The sequence below is a fragment of the Anastrepha obliqua genome, unplaced genomic scaffold (assembly GCF_027943255.1).
Source record: "Anastrepha obliqua isolate idAnaObli1 unplaced genomic scaffold, idAnaObli1_1.0 ptg000009l, whole genome shotgun sequence".
Taxonomy (NCBI): Eukaryota; Metazoa; Arthropoda; class Insecta; order Diptera; family Tephritidae; genus Anastrepha; species Anastrepha obliqua.
Genome location: NW_026562178.1, coordinates 2,264,493 through 2,272,139, shown reverse-complemented (window position 1 = coordinate 2,272,139; position 7,647 = coordinate 2,264,493).

Here is a 7,647-nt window from a genome sequence, read left to right as displayed (position 1 = left end):
CCGCTCCTGTGGGCGTATGGAGATTTTACGCCAGCGATAGTATCCATTCCTCCGACTGCCTTCGAAATCGGTTGAGGGGAGAATGAAACATCGGAGAACGTGCAGTAGTCCGATCCTCACAAACTATTGTCTTTACTTCGGTTTGGTACTGTAGTGATTGTTTGACTCAAGCGTCTGTATCTGTCGTCGGTTTGTCTAAAACAGTTCATCTTCACAACCAAACTGCTAGCAAAGGTGCTTACAAAACTTTATAATAGTATAATATATAAGGTTTGTTACGCCAAATGGCGTTTCATTTAAAAAAATTTCGTCTATTATCAATTTAATTTAATAATAATTTACTTTTAATAATATATAATTTAAGAATAAGTATTATCATCAAGTTTGAATTCTATAACTTTTTCATTTTGCTGTAACCTTAAATTTTAAGTTTTCTGTTTATTTTACTGTAGATAATAACACTATATTACAGTACATATACCATAACGCAGCCCAAAAGACATACATAATACATATTTACTTCTAATTATATATATAGTCCGTTAGTTAACTTTAGGCCACTCGTAAAGTAACACCGAACGCGCTACGTCTTCTTATTTCACTAAAAGTGAAAAAATAATAATTCTAAAAAACGCTTAAGATTTTTCAAGATTTTTTTTCTTTTTCCTTCTTCAGTCAATGTGGTTGAGCATCATCCCGACTGTAGTCGCGAACGTTTTTACGGCGCCCCATTTAGCGATGGTCGAGCACATATCTTGGACAAATCTTGTTTGAGATGGCGGATTTTCGAATGCTTTCTCTAGCACTGCTCGTTCTTCACTGAAAGGCCACATGCTCTACACTCTCGACTGTATTCGAGCGGCTGGGGCAAAAAGGGCTGTCGGCCAGCTGGAAATGGTGTAAGTCTTCCAGTAAGCAGCCGTGTCCGGTGAGTATCTGAGTTAGGTAATTAGTAGTCGACATCCCTATGCTTCTTGTTCATCAACCCTTCAAGATTTAGTATGCATTTGTATGCCTATTGGCCTTTGGTTAACTCATCCCATCTTCTTTGCCACTCGGCCATCGATTGCGTTCTTTCTGCAGCCTTTTCCGCTACCCTCGTTTTAATTTCCTTCACTTCATATAGGCGATGCAACTCCACCGCTTGGATGCCCACTGGTATCGTTTTAGCAACAACGCATATTGCGTCTTCTGATACCGTTCTATAAGTGCATGCAGTACGTAGTGCGCTGCGTCTGTGGGTACGAACTACCGCACTCATATGGCTCTGTTTGGCCGCAGCGCAATTGGCGCTGCATATAACACGCTAGAGTCCAACACAGTTGATATGACTCGTCCCCGCTCTCCTTACGGGCCACCTATGTTAAGCAGAATTCTTAAAAGTGCCCCATTTACAGCCGCTGCTTTACAATTAACTACTGCCAATGGTGCTTGAAGCTTAGCCGCGTGTTGAGCATGACTCCGAGATATTTAATTTAATATTTCGTGCTTACCAACCGTGATCCTCATAATCTTTTTTTGCTTCCGTGTGCTTATAAGCACGGTTTCGGTTTTCTGGCTTGTCTGCTCCAAGCCCACATTACAGAACCATCGCTGTACTCTCCCTGTTGCATCTTTAAATTTTGCTTCCAGCTGATCTAGCCACTTGTCTACAACTACCAGCGCAATGTCATCAGCATTTCCTACGATCTCTACTTCATCGGGAAGTTTCAGTTTTAGAACCCAGGACCGGTCCTTGAGGGACCACACCAGCCACTTCATACCCATGTTTTTTGGCCCATTATCAATATCATACTGTAGAATGCGATTGCTGAATTAGCTTCTCATGATGCGCAAGCGATAACGTGACACCTTCAAATGTTTTAAGGCTAGCAGCATGTTGCTGAATTGAAATGATTTTTACATCCAATATTATGACTGCGCAATATTTCATGTAGGTGCTTCCATCGCGGATACCTTCCCGCGTTATGCTTGTGACAATAAATTACTTAAGAACTATAAGATGGAGATACACTCTTCTATTTCCCCTTTAGACCATTTTTTTTCCAAAGTGTGTAGCACTATGCTAAATATTTCCCCATCAGTGAATTAACTGGATGCTTTGGAATGATAATCGCCAATCCAAAGTCAACCTAAAGGGATTCGGCTACCCTGATTAGGCAAATTATCTCTACAAACTCAATCAGAGGAATGGTTTCGCATTCATAATGTAGAATGGCCCAATAACATGGTTGAAATCAATTCAAGAGATGATACAAGAATTGCGGCACAAATGATCTCAGTACAGTGTGATCGAATCCGCGCTAACAAATACTTACTCTGCCAGGTCAAAACATGAAGACGTTAAAGTAAAATACATTATTCAGAACGCCGAAGAAAAATATGTAAATATAATATAAAATACATATGTGCCAACAGAAACTATGCCGGCGGATTGTCTAATTTAAGCCCAACCAAAAATGTAAGGCTTCTTTACGTAAATTGGCATGATCAAGTAGGCAGACGTTTTGGGTCCATTGCCATGTCTACCGGGTTTAAGTTCAAATTTCACACGTTATTTCTCTTTTTTATTGTTTAATTTCTATCTTCCTCTTCTGATTTGGCGCGATAAACGCTTTCGCGATTTTGGCCGAGTTTAACAAAGCGCTCCAGTTGTTTCTTTCTCGTGCTAATCGGCGCCAGTTCGGCAGACCAAGCCGCATTATCGCTATTCTCACCTCGTTATGGTCGTGTAGCGGATCGACAGTTCCGTGGTCAACGATCGGAGTATCGTAAGGTCCATTCTCTGTGACATGCGCAGCTGTCACTATTTAATAGGTTCGAGAAGTGCTCCCTCCAACATTTAAGTATGCTCAGGATGTCAGTCACCAGATCGTCGTCTTTGTTCTTACAGGAAAACGGCCCGCCCTTAAAATGTTCTGCATTATTCTTATTGACCAGCATTTCAAGCTCCTCGCACTCACGTATTCCGACCTCTCGTTTTTTTTGTTTCTGATAATACGTCCCTCTTCCTTTCTTAGCTATCTGTAGCGATCCCACATAGCTCACATTGCGCCCGATCGCAGCGTGGCTCTATAAACGGCATTTCTTTCTGCGGTAGCATGACATTCCTCGTCGTACCAATGGTTTTTTCGAGCTCGCCGTAGTCCGATTTCTTCTTCGGCGGCGGTACGTTGAGAACGAGAAATGTTGCTCCAATGCTCGTGCATGCCGGATTGTTGGGCAGTACTCTCTGAAAGTAGGAGTGAGAGTGGAGTGGCGAATCTTGATGTACGTTGTGTGCGTAGTTTGGCTGCAACGAGGTAATGATCACAACATGATCGATCTGGTTTCGCCTTTTTCGATCAGGAGACAGCCACGTTACTAGGTGTATTTTCTTATGCTGGAATCTGGTGCTGCAGACTACCATGTTTCGGGCCCCGGCGAAGTCGATCAGCCTCTGTCCGTTACCGGATTTTTCGTTGTGCAGGCTGAATTTTCCGACTGTGGCACCAAAAATTCCCTCCTTGCCCACCCTGGCGTTGAAGTCACTAAGTACGACTTCTATGTTGTTGAGGGGGTAATGTTCATGGGAACGTTCCAAGCGTTTTTAGAACTATTCTTTGGTCGCAAAAAAGCGAAGTGTTCAAGAATCTCGCTTTCATGCTGATTTTTACGAGATGCTCGTTTACCGGAGGGAATGAAAGTACTTGGCGAATTCTCTATCCTACCACAAATCCAACACCGAATTTGCGCTTCTTTAGTTTTGAATTAATTAACCCTTTCTCAGTTCTCTCCCATGTAATCGCAGACCAACCACTACTTATAACGAGCTAATAGCATAGTTTCGCGTCGATCAGTTTTACCGGTTCGGCTACCGAAACGACCCGGGTTTAAACCCGACTGAAGACTGTAACTTCAGCAGCATTCACAAAAAATGTATGGTGTTACAATAATAAGAGTAGACGAAGACCTCCTGTTGCCTCTTATGATTCACGAATTTCCGATATTGTTGTAATTACATTTTTAAAAGTTCCGCCTGCTCTAGCCGGAAATATATGTAAGGAAGACCTCATCATCCTTATGGGCGACTTTAACGCTCAAGTAGGGTCAGCAAATATCGGCTGTGAACCAGTGCTGATGATGAATGCTCTAGGTAACTGCAATGAAAATGGCGAGCTCTTCCTCAACTTCAATCTAAAATCAATCAATCAAACAGTCTTTGCTGTCGATAAATTGAAATGTAAGCGCTTGAAAACAGAATAGAAAATGCAAACTTAGCAAATTTCACGATATTATGTGGTCGTAAATAAAAAAGATCATTCAAGACACATGGTCTGAAGTTTTAGCATACAGAAGAATATACCGAAAAGAATGGCTGTTTTAACAATTTTGGGACCTAGCCGAAAAGCGCAAAGTGATAATGGCCTATTGTTTAGTTCGGAAGACGCTGTTCTAAAGCAAGGACTAGAAGGACAATATACACACAATTCGATTCAAATAAAACTCCAAGCCAAATGAGATGAACAGTCCCATTGTGACAGACTGAGAGACGCGGCACAAACTGCTCCAGAACAAGTGGATTTAAATGAGTTCTATAAACTAAGTAGAGATATTTGTGGCAAACACAATATGTTCACACTGCTCCCCTTTAAAATGAATCTGGTACAATTGTAACTGACGTCAACGAGCAACTGGTAGTGTGGAAAAGATACTTTGAAAAGACGTTAAATGTTTTGTATAATGAGGCCAATGATTAATTTACATCGGTAAGATCCATAGACTGCAGATCTCCTAGCACACGAAACTATTTTCTCGCTGAAGACTGAGAAAGCTTCTGCAAGTGACAGCATACCCGTAGAGAGTTTTAGGCAAGACCGGATATAATGGCAGAGGAATTGCATAACTTGTTTGTGCAAATGTGAAATACAGAAAATACTCCTACTGATTGTAAGGAAGTAGTAGTTAAAATTCCCAAAAAGGGTTATAAAAGGAAATGCTCCGATTGGAGGACAGTACGTTACTGCCGACAATAAAGAAGATTTTTATAAAAATTCTAATGGTCAATTACAGAGCCACTAATTGCCCTTATTCGGCAAAAGCAAGCCGGTTTTCGCCAGGGCAATCATGTACTAATCGAAACGTCAGTTGAGCTAAATGCGTACCTGTACCTAACTTTCATAGATTTTAAGAAAGCCTTTGACGTATTAAAAAGAAACCAGAAAAATACTTGAGAGGTTGTGCCTTGTTCCTGCTTTTATTTATTATATCCCTGGATGCTGTGTTAGAAACTGTTAACCTTGAAGTTATGGCATAGACTTGGGCTGCGTTGCAAGTTAAGCGATATACTCGTATGACGATGATTTAGTTTTTATAAGGAATCGTCATGCTTATATGCAAATACAGATCTAACGAGTCGCGGTAGAATGAGAGAAAGTGGGTCTCAACATAAACACCGGTAAAACTAAATCTATGCGAACAGCGCCAACAATGATTCTCAGTTTAGGATTAGTGGCAATATAATAGAAGACGTTACTCAATTTGAGGACCTTGGGAGTATTGTTACTACTGTAACTTACCCACAATCCACATTCCGCTCTCAACATGTAAATTGCTCATTGATCGAGAATTTCACAGCATTGCTGATCGGAGGTGGCGAGTGGAAACTACTTACGTTACGACCAGACAAATCTGGCCATCCTACAATCTGAAACAGACAAAAACCCTTATAAGTCTTTCGAAACACGAACTAAGGCATATAATATCTCTTATCACCGGCCACTGCCTTTTGGGCACTCACGCACGTCGGCTCGGGGTTCCTCAAAACGAGCTGTGCAGATACTGCGAGGACGAAGATGAGGAAGTATCGAGCAGACATTTGCTGTGCAGTTGTCCCGGTCTAGCCAGAAGTCGACTCGCTCTTCTAGGCTTTCCAACAATTGACAATCTTTCAGTACTCTCGAACCTGAAAATCGAATCTCTCGTCAAATTCTCGAAACGAATTAATATCTTTGACCAAAATCTACAATAAAAATCTCGGTTAGGTGGGGAAATCATATAACATAATGAGCTCTAGGGCAACACAACGGACCCAACTTGCGGTCTATGTGGAACTCCGATGCGGGGTCACCCTTAAACCAACCAACCATTGTTACTACTGAGGGGAGTACCCATACCAGTTAAAAAGGCCGATGTACCTTTTGCTCAAATATGACCGAGACGGTATCAATAAAACGGTTCGCGGATGACATATGGCAAAAATAAATTTTTTATTTTTTGGTAGGACTCTTATAAGCTTACATAGCAAATTTCAGCGGGATATGTCACATAGTTTGTTTTCTGTGATACTGTAAACAAGTCAAGCTCGAGTGTGTTCTTCAAATTTAACGATGGAAATTCAAAGAATTTGTTTGAAATTTTGTTATTCCAACAAAATTTCGGCTTCAGATGCCTTAAAAATGTTGCAGACAACCTATGGGGACTCTGCTCTATCGCGTGCACGTGTTTTCCAGTGGTACAAATCGTTCAAAGAGGGCCGTACATCGGTTGAAAACTTGCCTCATGAACGTCGTCCAGCAACATCAGTAAACGACGAAAACATCGGAAAAGTAAAGGAATAGTCTATATATATATATATATAATAGAGTCTAACATGTGGCGAGGAAAAATAGGCGGTGCGTTTATTTCTTCGACTGCTTATTTTTTGACCATTTTGTTATTTTTGAAATGATAAGCGGATATATAAAATTTATTAAAAATTTTTTTACGATTACATTAAAAAAAAAAATTTAAAAACGAAAAAAAAAAAATTTGCACCGAGAATTGATGCCGAGTCACGTGGGGAGGATAAATACATTAAACTAATTAAATTTTTACTATTTTCGTATTTTTTGAAATAATAAGCGAATACGTAAAATTTATTACATAATTTTTTTTAATTACATAAAAAAAAACGAATTAAAAAAAAAAAAATTTATAAAAAAAGGTTTGCACTGGGAATTGAAATCGAGTCTAACATGTGGCGAGGAAAAATAGGCGGTGCATTTATTTCTTCGACTGCTTATTTTTTTACCATTTTGTTACTTTTGAAATGATAAGCGGATACATAAAATTTATTAAAAATTTTTTACGATTACATTAAAAAAAAAAAATTAAAAAAAAAAAAAAATTGGCGCCGAGAATTGATGCCGAGTCACGTGGGGAGGATAAATACATTAAACTAATTAAATTTTTACTATTTTCGTATTTTTTGAAATAATAAGCGAATACGTAAAATTTATTACATAATTTTTTTTAATTACATAAAAAAAAACGAATTTAAAAAAAAAAAATTTATAAAAAAAGGTTTGCACTGGGAATTGAAATCGAGTCTAACATGTGGCGAGGAAAAATAGGCGGTGCATTTATTTCTTCGACTGCTTATTTTTTTACCATTTTGTTACTTTTGAAATGATAAGCGGATACATAAAATTTATTAAAAATTTTTTACGATTACATTAAAAAAAAAATTAAAAAAAAAAAAAAAATTGGCGCCGAGAATTGATGCCGAGTGACATGGGGAGGATAAATACGCAGTGCGTTTATTTCTGCGCCTGCGTTGTGAACCAAGGTTTTGTGCATGCGCGCGACGCGAATTAATTTTAATAAAGTTCTGAAAGTAATTCATGA